The following is a 15893-nucleotide window of genomic DNA, read 5'->3' on the forward strand; positions in this document are numbered from 1 at the left end:
GTCATCAAGCCTTTAGGACCTATTTATTAACGCAACCGCCGTCTTTTTTAGGTCATGCATGGTCCATGTGCAACAGTGCGCATGAAATCAACTTGTCAGAGGCTTCATGATCCTTGTCCTTCTTCTGTTTTATCAACCTCAGGCACTCTGTTTCGGTTAGCCGACTCGCCTTGTCCATATACCAAGCCTTGCATTTATGGTCCAAACCTTAACAGTGAACTCAGCCATGACAGGTGTACGTTTTCGGTGTGCATGGAAAGAAACATGCCAACAAGCTCCGAAGGAAACAAAATTTGCAAGCTTACGTACTGTAGCGTTGGTCCCATTTAGTTACAAATTACTGCACGAACTGCTTGGATTAGTGAGACGAAAAAAAAATATCAAAAATTTAGAATATCACACCTATCATATTAAATATATCAATATTATCAATATATTAAAAATTTTAATAACAAATTTTTTATATGCATCTATAAAATTTAATATCGATATACTATATATACCGTACCAATATTAAAATTTTAATATAAACGATATATAATTTTTTTTACTGATTTTTTTAATAGGATATACCAATTTAGAATTTCGTAGATCGTACTGAACAATAAGTCATTTTCATCAAGTCATCACCCCAAATTTGCTTCCGAATGTACTAATAATTATTTTTTTATAATTGATTAAAACTTTAAAATATCAATTCTCATAAAATTATTATTTAAAATCAATAAGAAATAAATACTGTTTACTCTATTCTAACAACAACTAATTATTATCCTAATAATGCATTTGATTGACATAATTGTCAAGCCGAGTGAGCTGGACAATTTGCTTGGGTGGACGGTACGGTTCGATGAAGATAGATTATCCTAAATTTTTTAATGATTTATCAACAATGGAGTACTCGAGTTGATTGATTGGTCCGAGTGACTGGTCGATTTATTTAGGTCAAGTGGTTTGGTTAGACTAGCTGGATCAATTGTCAGAGTCAAGTCAGGTTAGTTGGGCAAGTTGATTCAATCGGTCCAAGGGAGTTGGGCAATTCGCTTAGTCAATCAAGTTGATTAAGCTGATAAGCTGATTAGGCTAGATGGGTCGGTTAAACTAGTCAAGTCGCTCCAAATTTAGCGATGGAATTAGTCGAGATAGTTGGTCGATCTAGTTGGAGAAATTAATTAACTTAGAATTAATTAATATTTGTTAAGATAAGACAAAAAAAAAAACATTGGTATTGATTGAGCTATAACAACGGTTTTGTCAATAGGCCTTAAATCTTAATGGCTTCTTTAGCTGTTGATCCAAGGGTTCGATAAGCAACGCTTGGGCCTTGCTTCATTAATTAATGCCAAAATTTAATAATCTCTATTAATCATAAAAATAAGATAAAAAATATTTTAAAAAGGAATTTGTGCATTTATTACACTAGTTACATTCACAGGCCTCATTACCAGGGATGTCAATTTTTCCCGTGGGTTCAGAGTCCTGCAGGGAAAACTCAAAATGGGAACGAGGATCCTTGATTTATTCGGGGATGGGGATGAGTTCGGGATTTTTTTTTGGGTTGGGGGGGGGGGGGGAATGAGACATGTTCGGGGCGGGTATGGGATGGGTCATTTGTTATATGATCATTTAGTTTTTCTTGATTTTCTTCTTGTAATTTATCAACTAAATCTTCAATTGAAGAGTTAGTTTTAAAAAAACTTATGAAGAACACCTTTGTGAGTTTTAATAATATGGTCCACTCTTTTTTTTTTCTGACTCTCAAATTGATATTTATTTGGAAATATGTTTGTACTATAAATTTCAAATGTAAAAATAAAATACACAAAATCAACAACAAAGCTAGAAATGAAACAAACACAAGAAGTGAAAATAATAGTGAAAGAACAATAAAGTATGGTTTGTGCTTGAAGCAATTAATATAATATGTTCTATGATGATTAAAATTGAGATGATTTATTTAAACTCTTTAAAATCTACAAGAAAAATCATAAAATATTGAACTCCAATACAATATTAAAAATTAATATTGAATATTGACAATAAAAAAAATATAGATAAACAGGTAACTTACATTGTAAGTTTATATATTGATTAAACTAAAATTTCAATTAGAGGATAGACTTTCTATTTAATTAGAAGATATTCAAAAGAGAAAAAGGGAATAAATTATCGTTCATGATTAAAAATTTACTTTTTAGAGTCTATAAAAATTTACTTTTTAGAGTCTTCAAACTTATGTAAAAGAAATAGTTGTAGAAGGAATAAAGTCTTGCAAAGGGAAAAAAAGGATAGTTTATATTCTTTCTTTTTTCTTTCTTAGCTTATCTTTTTTAGATTTTTTTTTAAATTTTAATGGAAAATATATTTTTTAGTCTTTATTAAAATAATCCAATAAAAATATATATATTTTTAGATTTTTATTAAAATAATCTAATTATATACTTCTATATCACTTTTTAAATATTTTAAATCTCACAATTAAATATTTTACCAATCAAATATTTATACGCATACACCTAAAATATCTCATTCCCCATCAACTTTTCTAAACGATTAAATTTAAAATAAAAAAATAATGACCCTCACCTTTTGGTGGGTCCACTACATGCAATAAAAAATAAATCACCGGACACAACCCATTGATTTCTAATACCTCTCAAATATCCCCTTCTAATGGAGGTATTTGAGAGGGATGGATATTTAGAGAAATATCCTCTTTAACTATCCTTCATTATGGATATTCATAGTTGAGTATTTACTTGAATTCTGCCCAATGATATAGTAAAAAAATTAATATTAAATCAGATAATATCGAATCTGAGATCACTATAAAAAAATAATAATTTTGGGAGGAATAATTTTCGTTCCAAAATCGCAATAAGTTTGGCGACAAAAAACAAATTTGACCCAAATTAGAAACAAAATATGCAACAAAAAATTTTCGTCGCAAATTCCGAACAAAAATATTTTCGTCTCAAAATTCGTCCCAAAATCTGGGACGAATTCTGGCTTCGTCCCAAAATCTGGGACGAATTCTGGATTCATCCCCAAATCTGGGACGAATCCAGGATTCGTCCTAGATTTAAATAATTAAAAAAAAGAAAAATCATTCGAAGGGCCTAAAAATTGACCTAGAGATGTCGAAAATTTATGAAATAAGTTTTTATGGATTCCTAATTTTATCCTCATCATAAAAATATCCTCATCCTAATTTTTAACCTAATATATTTAGTTTTATGATTTTTTAACCCCAAATTAGGTCATATTCGTATTTAAAAAATCACGAAACTGAATATATTAGGTTAAAATCGGGATTAGGATATTTTTATGATGAGGATAAAATTAAGATTCCATAGAAACTTGTTTAATAAAATTTCGACATTCCTAGGTCAATTTTTTGTGCCTCCGAATGTGACCTAATTCATGTTTAAAAAAAATCACTACACTTAATATATTAGGTAAAAATTTAGGATTATGATATTTTTATGATGATGAGAAAAATACGAACGCATAGAAAATTTTTTCATAAAATTTTGATATCTCTAATGTCACGCCCCAGATAGTCCCTGCCCGAATAAAATTTCGGCAGCATCTTCCCTATACGGGTGACAATTTGAAACTTAATACATTGCCACCAGGGCCACATATACATCGGCCAACACGGCCGGAACAATAATAATAATTAAAACACAACACATAGACATCCACACAGTTTAATAGTTAACAAATTAGAACAGTGATAAGAAGACACAAAAATAACCTTACTCAACTACACCCATAAAGCACAAAACCAATGTCCTACTCCACTACACTCATAAAACACAAATCACAACGAACTTACCTCTTCTGCCATCCAGGCAGGCATGTAGCATAACATATCCAAACCAAATCCATCGACAAATAAAAATCCATACAAGATCCAAAGTATCAAAACAGAACAAGTCTAAACATAGTCTAATAAAGAAAAACCAAAAGACTAACAAACGTCCTCGTGGACTACAGGGGACTAGCGATTGGAACTCCTCTGTACAGCCTCAACCTAAAATGGTAATATCAACGGGGTGAGTCAACTCCTCAGCGGGTAATATCGACATGCATAGTAAGAAAATAACAACTAGCAGTAATCATGCGTACAGTCTCCTGATATAAGAAAGATAGAAATGCAACTGAATAAACAGGAGAAAAAATTATACTAACCAGGACCTAGAAATAAGTATAACAAGGTCGTCAGACCGAGAGTGTCATAAATCCTGTATGCATGTCAATCATATGCATCCATCCAAATGCAGCAAATAAATGCAGCAAACACAAGCAATAAATGCATCATGCATATGATGCCAATGTCATGGTCACCCCTGATGCCAGTCAGCCATCTCACACACGATGGTGAGACCGAGTGGGTAGGGCTGTGACAACCGTGCACTCTGCCATCACTGCTCCTGATGAGTGACCGAGTGGACGGGATGCTATCGGAGTACACCTATTCTCCTACCCCAAATCATAAGTGGGGGAGATCAATGCTCTCATCTCCCAGTACACGATGACGGGGAGGGATCTCTGCCGGCTACCACGCTGCGTCCACTACCCATGAGCAGACCAACGGAGCCAAACAGAACAAACTGTCTATGTAACGACCACCCTTCTTACTACTATTACTACTCTCTAAGAGTGACCGTTACTTAACTACTAACTCTACTTAACCGGTATAATTAAAAACTACGAGAAATCCCTACCGAAAAATTTCGACAGAATCTCCCCTGTACCGGTGACCAAATCAACAATACAAATAATATATACTCAGCCACAGGTGGCTGGAACATATAATCACTCAACCACGCAGTATAATAACTCAATAAGAAGAATGAAACTACTCTAGCAATAGTAAACAGATAATACTCCAACAATAAAACATAACAAAGTGCGGAATAGACTCAATTACAATCTCAACTTCATCATAGCATTAAGGAGAAAGAAAAGGAAACTCTAATCAGGTAAGTTTTAACAACTCCTTAGCAAACTCATGATCTCTCCATAGTCCAGCCATCACACACCTTCATCACCACCACCTTGTCGCCTTCCTTGCTAAATCTTTTCCTTTCCTTTATCTGCAGTAGGAGGAAGTGCAGTCTATAAGCATAAAGCTTAGTGAGCGCTATCTACTCACAAAAACTCGATATGCATGTATATAAATAAAAACATGCTAAAACTGAATGCTAACATGTAAAGCTACTCATGCTCATAAATAGTAAAGGAATCATACTATCTGGAATACTAAACATGTATAGCTAATCATGCTCATAATCCAATAAAGGAATCATACTAACTGAAATACTAAACATGTATAGCTAATCATGCTCATAATCCAATAAAGGAATCATACTAACTGAAATACTAAACATGTATAGCTAATCATGCTCATAATCCAATAAAGGAATCATACTAACTGAAAATACTAAACATGTATAGTTAATCATGCTCATAATCCAATAAAGGAATCATACTAACTGAAAATACTAAACATGTATAGCTAATCATGCTCATAATCCAATAAAGGAATCATACTAACTGAAAAGCTAACATGTAAAGCTACTCATGCTATACAAGAATAAAACTATAACTGCATGCTGAAAAGCAAATAAAACTAATCATGCTAAATAATCTAATAGCAAGAAATCAACTAAATGATAAGACATATAGTCATGCTCAAATAAACTCATAAGGAAGCAAATGGAAACTGATACTGCATGCTTCAAATAACAAGAAGCTAAACTTTCTAATTCTAAACATATTTGATGTTTGTTTCATTTGTTTCCAAAAACTTTTACTTTTATACTTCAAAATAATAATCAACTTCTCTTGGGCCCCGGCATTGTACCACTTTGCGCGCATTCTTAATAAGAATCGAGGTAGCTAATCCCGAAACTACTAAGATACTTCTAGGCCATGTGCCTAGGGGCAACTTGGAGCCCATCCCTTTCTTAATGAGAATTGAGGTAGCTAATCCCAAAACCATTAAGACACTTCTAGACCTTATGTCTAGGGGCAACTTGGAGCCCATCCCTTGGAACTTGTGTCCGGTACATGCCATTAAAAAGTAAAATACTTTTATCTTTAAATACTTCTTATAATAAAATGTCTTGGCATTTTAATAAGCACCCTGTGTGCCAAAATCCCTAAAGTCTTGACTTTAGGATCTACTTAAGGCCTTGGCCTTTTCTTTCTTTTCTTTAGTACTTTCTTATACTTGTTCAAGTAAAATACTTGTTCTCATTAATACTTCCAATAAAGGAATGCTTCTACTAAGCTAAAATGTTTAAACAAGTTCTAAATCTGATATGCTTAAACAATTCTAAACTTTCAAGGCAAAAAGACAAATCTGCATACAAGCTTAATCAAAATTCTGCACTGTAAGCTATAAAAAAAAATCTGTTCTAAAACTGAGGTTCTGCATGCAATACTTATCAAAATCTGCAAGCAATACTTATGAAAATCTGCTTATTAAAAATCTGCATACTATACTTATAAAAAAATCTGCATGCTATACTTACAAAATCTGCTTATTAAAAATCTGCATACTAGCTTAGAAAAATCTGCATACTATGCTAATCATAAAAGAGTTCAAGCTTGGTAGTGTTATTACCTTTAATAAAATGTTTGGGGTTGTATGCTATCAAGCTAGCCTAGATCTGATCATAATATGCACATTCCTTGTTGGGTAAGCATTTAAGCATGTAATTCAGAACTTAAGCAAGGGTTAAGTATGAGAAAATGTGCATGTTGTGGACTAGGAGATAGCATTCTTTCTTCTGTTAATTGGAGACCAGTTTTATCAAAGTCTACCTATTCATGACTATAACTTTAAGCATTTAGCTACATAAGGATCCAACACTCCCCAGCTACGTTGGTTCTAAAGTTTATTGCTGTAGTATCCAAATAAGGACAGTGAGAATGGTTTAACATTGGTTGTGACCTCAATACACTACTATCCCAATAACAAAACTTGCAACTACAAGGCTAAATGAAATCCGATCATGCCCATTTAATAGCAAATGAAAGGTCTACACAGCAAAAGAATTTTAAGCTGATCATACTTGGAATTAACGGAATATCATGCTTACTAAGTCATCACAAGATCTAAACTGCTATGAGATTGTGGGTTGTTCTTGCCCATGGACATGCACAAACAAAACTTAACAGTAAGCTTCGAAAGGGACTGTTCGTGCCCCTTTTTGAAAGGAAACTATGATCTACAAATGCTGCTTATGGAAATGCCGGCAACACAAATGCTTCACCAAATTCAAATCCGGCCAGAAATCTCATTACAATAAGAAAACAGAGCTTCACTGATCTAACTTAAACACCAGAAATCGCAGGAAACCAAAGGAAACCAGCCGAACAACAGGAAGGTGCAGGAACACCAAATCAGAGCTCGTTCGCAAATCAAAACTCGCGGAACTACTCCTACTGCAGGTGAGTAGCAACTCACCTCGCTATTCTTGGACTTACAACCAAAGAAGATGGCTGCTAGGGTTCGGAGAACTCAAGCTTTCGGCCTCTGCTTCGTGCTTATGGCTTCTCCTCAACGAGAGGATCTCGACGGTGTGAAAATCACGTGGAAACACCCCTTGGCCGGTGCCGGAGACGATGCCCTAGCCTCGTCTCTGGTTTCGCTCGGGAAAAGCCGCCGTCGCGAGAGAGGAGAAAGGGGAGAAGGAAAATTAGGTTTCGGCTAAAACCTAAGTTCTCCTTTTAATACCCAAAAACTTCTGTCATCAACTACTACTTAAATATATTCGCTTCCCTTCTTGATCACAAAACAATTGCAGACCGGTTGGTTGGCTGCGTTTTGCTCAAGGCGCAGCTCACGGGTTCGAGTCTCGGCTGCAACCATTTTTCTTCCAATTAATTCCCAAATCATTAGCTATGCTATAAACATAGTTCTCACCATATAAGGTTAATAAAACCATGTAGCTCAGCTGGTTGGGCTGGTTTTGCTTGGGTCAGTCCGACCCGAGGTCGTGGGTTCGAATCTCACCTTCAACGTTTTTTTTAAAACTTCTTTCTTTTTGTAACCCTACTAAACGACCTCCAAAAATTACGTAAAAATACTCTAAAAATTTCTAAAAATCTCTAGAATATTTTAAAAGTATTTTCAAATATTTTTATGGACTTTTAAAACTTGAAATAGGGAAAATTGGGTCGTTACAGTCTACCAGCTACCACGCTGCGTCTCCTGACCAACGGAGCCTAACAGAGCAGAACTGTCTGCCGGCTACCACGCTAAGTCACCAGACCAGCGGAGCCTAACAGCAGAACTACCACACACCTGCCTGACATACCACTAACCCATGAGTGGTGGTGTGTGCAGATCTATGTAACTGGCGATGTGCTCAACAATAATGGAGCCGACTATCGCACAGCATGCAATCATGCGAAATTGTGCATGACACTAAGCATAAAGGAAATATCCGGAACCTATCCATATATATAATGTGCACCCTAGAACAAATTGACCAAATCAATGGTCAAGGTACACAGATCAGATAAGGTATAAAAAACCTAAGTCCTGAACATAATAAAAACATGGTTGTGTCACTACCCCTATAAGGATGTATAATCAGGTAGGTACTAACATGAAGTGCATAACAAATAAACAAAACAAATATGTAACAGATCGGGTAGTGACCAACCGAAGCAGATAAGAAACATAATCATTGCTATTTGTTAAAAACACTACTATACATATCAAATGACATAAAGTCAAAGTACCCGCCTCCAATAAAGGGATCGTATCCGGTCCAAATCTGACGTTGAGATACTCGTCTCGCGTCAAAGTCCTGTAGTACATGGTATCCAGATTTAGCTAATTATATATATAAACAAATTAGCTAAATCAAATCCTCGAGAAGCTAACATAAATCCAAATCCAATTATAAACCTAAAATTCATCACTGTATAGATGTCCACCTTAAGGTATAGCAGTCAATTAGCAACTCACCACAGTGATTCAGAGAACAAGATCTCACTTCACACCCTCCTCTACTGATCCACAGTCAAGAACGCGACTGCTGGACCAAAGAAACACCCCACCGCAAGCACTTCTCTTCTGAATTCTAGTACACTGTTCGGATCAAGGTGATGTCAAGGGTGGAGATCACAGATCATATTTGGGATTCAACCATAGCATAGAATCAAATCCCTATTAACCTAATACCAACCAAAATTGAACCTCACCGTGGATTGATCAAGGGCAGAGGGCACTAGGGCCGTGACGTCGGCACTGTGCAGAGGTGCGGCAGCGAGGCTTGATGGTGGCTCGGTCCTCTCTGCCGGAGAGTTAACAGAGGGAGACGGCGGTGGTGGAATCGGCGCTGGGTCGGACCTGGTGGCCGGCGCTTGGACTCATCTCGTCGCTGCAACACAACCCGAGTAGGGAGAAGGCGGCGGTGTGCAACGGGTTGTGCGACTCAGATCTAGGGAACAGGGGTGGGTGGTGTGCTAGGGCACAGGCGACGACGCTGGATTCCAGTGGCCGGTGATCGGTGCACAGCTCCGAATAGATAAGAAGGAAGAATCGGCGGAGTAAGAGGGGTGCGGCGTCGAGCGGCGGTGACATCGAGTAGAGTCGACGCAAAGAAAGGAAGAGGAAAATCGACAGGGGCGAGAGAAAGAGGCGAAGCTTCCCTTGGTCGATTCCTTTATCATGAGGGAAAGGAAACCGTCGTCAAGCGGTTAGGGCAAATCAGTTCGGCGTCGGGGGAAGAACTCGGACACGCAAGGGAAAAGAGGAAAGAAAATAAATAAAATAAAATAAAAAAGAAAGGAAAAAGGAATTAAGAAATTAAATATTTCCTCGCTTAAATGGGTAGCCTAAACAGGCTTTCCCGGACCCCGTTTTTATCCTCATAAACTCGTCCATACGGTCTCCGAAAAATTCTAGAAAAATTTCTAAAAATTCTGAAAAATTCCCTTATCATTATTCTCCATTTTTCGGTATTTTACATTCTCTCCCGCTAATAAAAATTTGGTCCCCCAAATTTCATTATCTACCATCAGCAAATACTAACAACAGGTAAAGAGTATAAATGCTGAACGGTAAATTAAATCACACACCTCAAGTGAAAAGATGGGGATATCGAGCTCGGATAGTATCCTCGAGCTCCCAAGTAGCCTCCTCGTCCGTATGATGCTGCCATCCGACTTTAACCAGTCGGATAGTCTTGTTCCGCAACTGACGCTCCTTCCGGTCCAGAACCCGTACCGGAACCTCCTTGTAAGTAGCATCAGGCTGAAGGGGAACAGGGATATCTGTCAGCACATGTGTCGGGTCAGGTACGTATCTCCTCAACATAGATACGTGGAAAACGTCGTGAACGCCTGCCAAGGACGGTGATAGTGTCAGCCGATAAGCTACCGCTCCAATCCTCTCCAGGATCTGGAAAGGGTCAATGTATCGCGGAGCTAGCTTACCTCTGAGACCAAATCTCTTCACCCCTTTTGTGGGTGAAACTCGCAGAAATACATGGTCGCTTGTAGAAAACTCCAGGGGTCTGCGTCTCCGATCTGCATAACTCTTCTGGCGGTCCTACGCCTCTGACATCCTCCGTCTGATAGTACGGACCAACTCTTCCTCATGCTGAGCTCTATGAGGTCCCAACAACTGGGCCTCCCCAACCTCATCCCAAAGGGTGGGTGTCCGACAAGGCCTACCATACAACGCTTCAAATTGTGCCATTTGGATAGCCGAATGAAAGTTGTTGTTGTAGGCGAACTCTACCAATGACAAATGGCCCTCCCAACTGCCTCCAAAATCCATTACACATGACCTCAGCAAGTCCTCTAGAGTCTGAATGGTCCGCTCTGACTGTCCATCTGTCTGCGGATGGAAAGCTGTACTGAATCGAAACTGAGTGCCCAAGGCCTGCTGCAGACTCTGCCAGAAACGAGACGTGAACCGAGGGTCTCTATCAAAATAATAGTCAAAGGGACACCATGTAATCTGATGATCTTCCGGCAATACAAATCTGCCAATCGATCCAGGGAATCAGTCTTCCTGATCGCTAAGAAGTGCGTGGATTTGGTTAATCGATCAATGATTACCCAAATCACATCATGGCCTCGTCGTGTCCTAGGCAAACCCACCACAAAGTCCATGGTAATATGTTCCCATTTCCACTCAGGAATAGGAATCCACTGAAGCAATCCGGCAGGTCTCTGGTGCTTAGCATGTTGTATCGAGATCGCGCTAGAGGGGGGGTGAATAGCGCTCGTGGCTAAATCGTTCGATTATCGGAATCGTAAAATGTTCGTCGAGTAATTAAAGCAGCGGAATAAAGAAAACAAACACAAGAACACGATCGTTTATTTCGTTCGGAGCCTAGGTCGACTCCTACTCGAAGGCTCGCGATCCTTGATCGCTTTCCGTGGGCAACAACTATAAGCTCGTATAAATATTACAAACTAATTACAAATTTAACTGCAATTAAAATTATACCGACAATAGTAGTAGAACAGAAATCTGAGCTCCGGGTCGTCGGAATGTTGCAACAGCACTTCGGAAGCAGTACTTGAGCAGAACACAACAGAATGGAAGCTTGGAAGTTGATTGTACTTCAATGCTGCTTGAAGTCCCCTTATAAAGGGCATCCAAGGCGCCTTGGAAGCCTCCGAAGGGGCCTTCATAGCTCCGAGTCCACCGTGCAGATGAGCGCTGACCAGTTTGCGCTTATCACCTTTGAAGGCGCCTTCAAGGGTCTTTAAGGCGCCTTCCAAGGTGCCACCAGAGCCAGCTGAGGCGCCTTCAACCCTGTTTCGCGGCCAGATCAGCTTTTGCACCCGAGGCGCCTCCAAGCCCCATGGAGGCGCCTCGGACACTATTCATCCGAGGAGAACTTCATTTCTTTGTACCTGCAAGATGTGTTAGTCCCAAACAATATCTTGCAAACACAAAGTTAGCATAAAACAACAATATGAATATGATAAAAATATTCTGACAGTCTCCGGATTGTCCGGGTCTGACTTCGGATTTCCAACCGGAAACCCTAGGTCGACCCGACGCCTACTGTTCCCTCTACGGGGAACACATCCTCACCTACTCCACTCAAGAGATTTACATGTTGCCAGTCGATCCTCCAGATCAACTGAACTTTTGCTCAGCACTCGACGCTTCCGGACTTTCTGCTGGACATCCGCTTCCCGGCTAGTCCAGTCTTTCACCTAGTTCGCGACACCAGGACTTTCCACCTAGGGTTACCACCCCCTAGGACTTTTGCCTGAAGTCATCGACCTGCCAAGACTTTCCGCATAGGGTTACCGCCCCCTATGACCTAGGGTTACCACCCCCTAGGGTTTTCCCTTTGCCTAACTGCAGCTAGGACTTTCCTGAAATACTCAACCAGACTTGTTAGATTACAAAACACCTTAACTTTGAATCCTTTGCCATTATCAAAACACGAGTTCGATCGTCGGATGCTTCCCGCACCAACAATCTCCCTCTTTTTGATTATGGCAACTCGAATTCAAAGTCAAGTAAACCGATATCACAAACGAACACTTTTAACATAAGCTTAGCAAATTTGCTAAATTAAATTCTATGAATTTAACACATTTAACACAAGCTTATTAATTTTGTTAAATTAAATTCTATGAATTTAAAGTATAGGCTCCCCCTTAACTGTTGCTCCCCCTTTAATATTCATTATTCATAAAGTATTTTGTATTTGCTACTTTTGAATTTGCTATTCTCCCCCTTTGCCATAAATAAAAAAAATAAGTAAAAATAGTCATTTGATTCAACAAGATTTTGAAAAATATTTAACAGTTTAGCTAAGTGAGAAAATGATGTTAGCCCTTTTTTTTTTCTCTAGAAAGTGGATCTTTTTAATGGTTTAAAAAGCTAGTAAAACAATAATCTTTATTTAGAAATCTTTGGAGTAGCTTTGAAATCTTTGCTCTATTTAAGAAAATAAGAATTTGTAAAGTTAGATTTCAAAGTGAGCTAAGATTTAAGGTTTTGAAAATAAAGATTGGTACTTAATTTTAAACAATACTTATAAAATTTTATGGCTAGGAGGGAGCAAAGTAGTTAGAAAATTTGGTTTAGGATATTCATTCGGTCCTTAAGTCCAAGCATGAGTCAAGTATAATGGATTGAGTTTCAGAGGTATCAGAGCCCTAAAGATCAAACATGCTTAACTAGAAAATTGAGTATCCTTTACCAACTGTCTAACCTTTAGCTACTTGCTGATTGCCTATAGAGCAACAGCTTTCACATGGTTAGTCAAGTTAAGTCAATTTGGTCCAGTTAGATTTGACTAGAGCTGGAAGACTTGACTTGATTAATGTATATTGCGTGTTTAACGCCCAGACTCATATTGATGCACAGATATAAGCATACTTGAGTCCAGGCTATACCCTATGCATCTCACGTCATTCTATGTTTTTCAATCACAATCAAGGTATACCTACGTGTTTGTGAGATGCTCTGGCTTAATTCTAGGGAAACAAGATTTCTAGGGGGAAAGCTTAGGCTAAGTCCAATTTTTGAAAAATCTAATAAAGTGGAATTTTGAAAGCTATTTTTCCTAGATTTTGAAAGAAAACGAGATAATAAAATTCTAATAAAGTGGAATTTTGAAAGCTATTTTTCCTAGATTTTGAAAGAAAATGAGATAATAAAATTCTAATAAAGTGGAATTTTGAAAGCTATTTTTCCTAGATTTTGAAAGAAAATGAGATAATAAAATGTGACATCTACTCTACCCAACACATTCCTATTTGCCTTCTAAGTGCACTGAACTCCAGTTCAGGTAAGGGTTTTGTAAAGATGTCAGCTAGGTTTGATTTGGACTCAATATGGTTGAGTGCAATTTCACCTTTAGCTACGTGATCCCTTACAAAGTGGTGTTTTACCTCTATGTGTTTAGTCCTAGAATGGTGAATAGGATTTTTGGTCAGATTAATTGAGCTGATATTATCAATAAAGATTTTTGTATTTTTATATTCTAGTTGATAATCTTTTAATGTATGCATCATCCACAACAGTTGAGATGCACATTCTCCTAGAGCTATGTATTCAGCTTCTGTAGTGGATAGAGCAACACAATGTTGCTTTCTGCTTGACCAACTTACTAGGCACTGACCTAGAATCAGGCAGCTACCACTTGTATTTTTTCTATCTAATTTGCACCCGGCATAGTCCGAATCAGAATAGCCATAAAGGTCAAAGGTGCAAGTTCTTGGGTACCAAAGTCCTACATTTAGAGTTCCTTTAATATACATTAGTATTCTTTTAACATATGTTAGGTGTGACTCTTTTGCACATGATTGGTATCTTGCGCACATACCTACTGCAAACAATATGTCGGGTCGGCTTGCAGTTAGGTAAAGTAAGCTACCTATAGCACTCCTATAGTATTTTGGATCTACTGGTTTTCCTTCAGGGTTAGAGTCAATGTTAATGTTGGTTGCCATTGGAGTATTTATAATTTTTGAATTTTCCATGCAGAATTTTTTAATTAACTCCTTAGCATATTTAGTTTGATAAATGTAGATTCCATCTTTGGTTTGTTTTATTTGTAATCCTAAGAAAAAATTGAGTTCCCCAACCATACTCATTTCGCATTTATTTTCCATTAATTTAACAAATTCTTTTAAGAATTTAGAGTTAGTTGAGCCAAAAATTATGTTATCAACATAGATTTGGGCTATGAAGATGTCTTTTTCTATAGTTTTTACAAATAAGGTCGGATCTATTTGTCCTTAGTTAAAGCCTTTGGATATTAAGTAATTAGATAATCTTTCATACCATGCCCTAGGGGCTTGTTTTAGTCCATATAATGCCTTTTTTAATTTGAATACATGGTTTGGGTAGTCTATGTCTTCAAATCCTGGAGGTTGGCTTACGTAGACCTCTTCCTTGATAAACCCATTTAAAAAGGATGACATAACATCCATTTGGTACAATTTAAATCCTTTATTTGCTACATAGGGTAATAACATCCTAATAGATTCGAGTCTAGCTACCGGAGCATAGGTTTCATCATAATCTAAGCCTTCAACTTGACTAAACCCTTTGGCTACTAGTCTAGCTTTGTTTCTTATTATATCACCCTGATCATCCAACTTGTTCCTAAAAACCCATTTAGTGTCTATTATTGATTTATCTATGGGTTTAGGTACAAGGTCCCAGACTTGGTTTCTTTCGAATTGTGCTAATTCTTACTGCATTGCAATGATCCAATCTGGGTCAGGTAGGGCTTCTTCTATAGTCTTAGGTTCAATTTTAGAGATAAGGGCAATCTGACTTAGGTTTCTATAGGATGATCTTGTTCTGATCCCTAGGTTTGGATCACCCAAAATTTGGTCAGGTGGGTGAGAGATACTTACTCTAGATGGTCTTATCTGTGGGTCAGAAACTGGTTCTTCTGACCCATTAATGTTAGGTTGGATTTCATCATCTTCTATATCTCTTGGGTTGATGTCAATATTTTCATTTATATTGGATAGGTTGTTTTCTTCATTAAATATTACATTAGTTGTTTCTTCAACTTTCAAGGTATTTTGATTATATACTCTAAATGCCCTACTGGTAGAGGAGTATCCTAAAAATATTCCTTGGTTAGACTTGGGTGTAAATTTTCCTAAGTAATCTTTAGTATTTAAAATGTGAACTTTACACCCAAATACTTTTAGATAGTTTAGATTGGGAATTTTATGGTAGTAAAGTTCATAAGGTGTTTTATTGTGAAGTTTGTTAATTAAAATTCTATTTTGAATATAATTTGCAGTATTTATTGCTTCAGCCCAAAATTGATGATTTAAATTATATTCGTTTAGCATAGTCCTAGCGGCTTCTTGTAGTGTTCTATTTTTACGTTCCACTAGACCATTTT

Source organism: Zingiber officinale, chromosome 9B, assembly GCF_018446385.1.
Source record: "Zingiber officinale cultivar Zhangliang chromosome 9B, Zo_v1.1, whole genome shotgun sequence".
In the NCBI taxonomy this organism is placed as follows: Eukaryota; Viridiplantae; Streptophyta; class Magnoliopsida; order Zingiberales; family Zingiberaceae; genus Zingiber; species Zingiber officinale.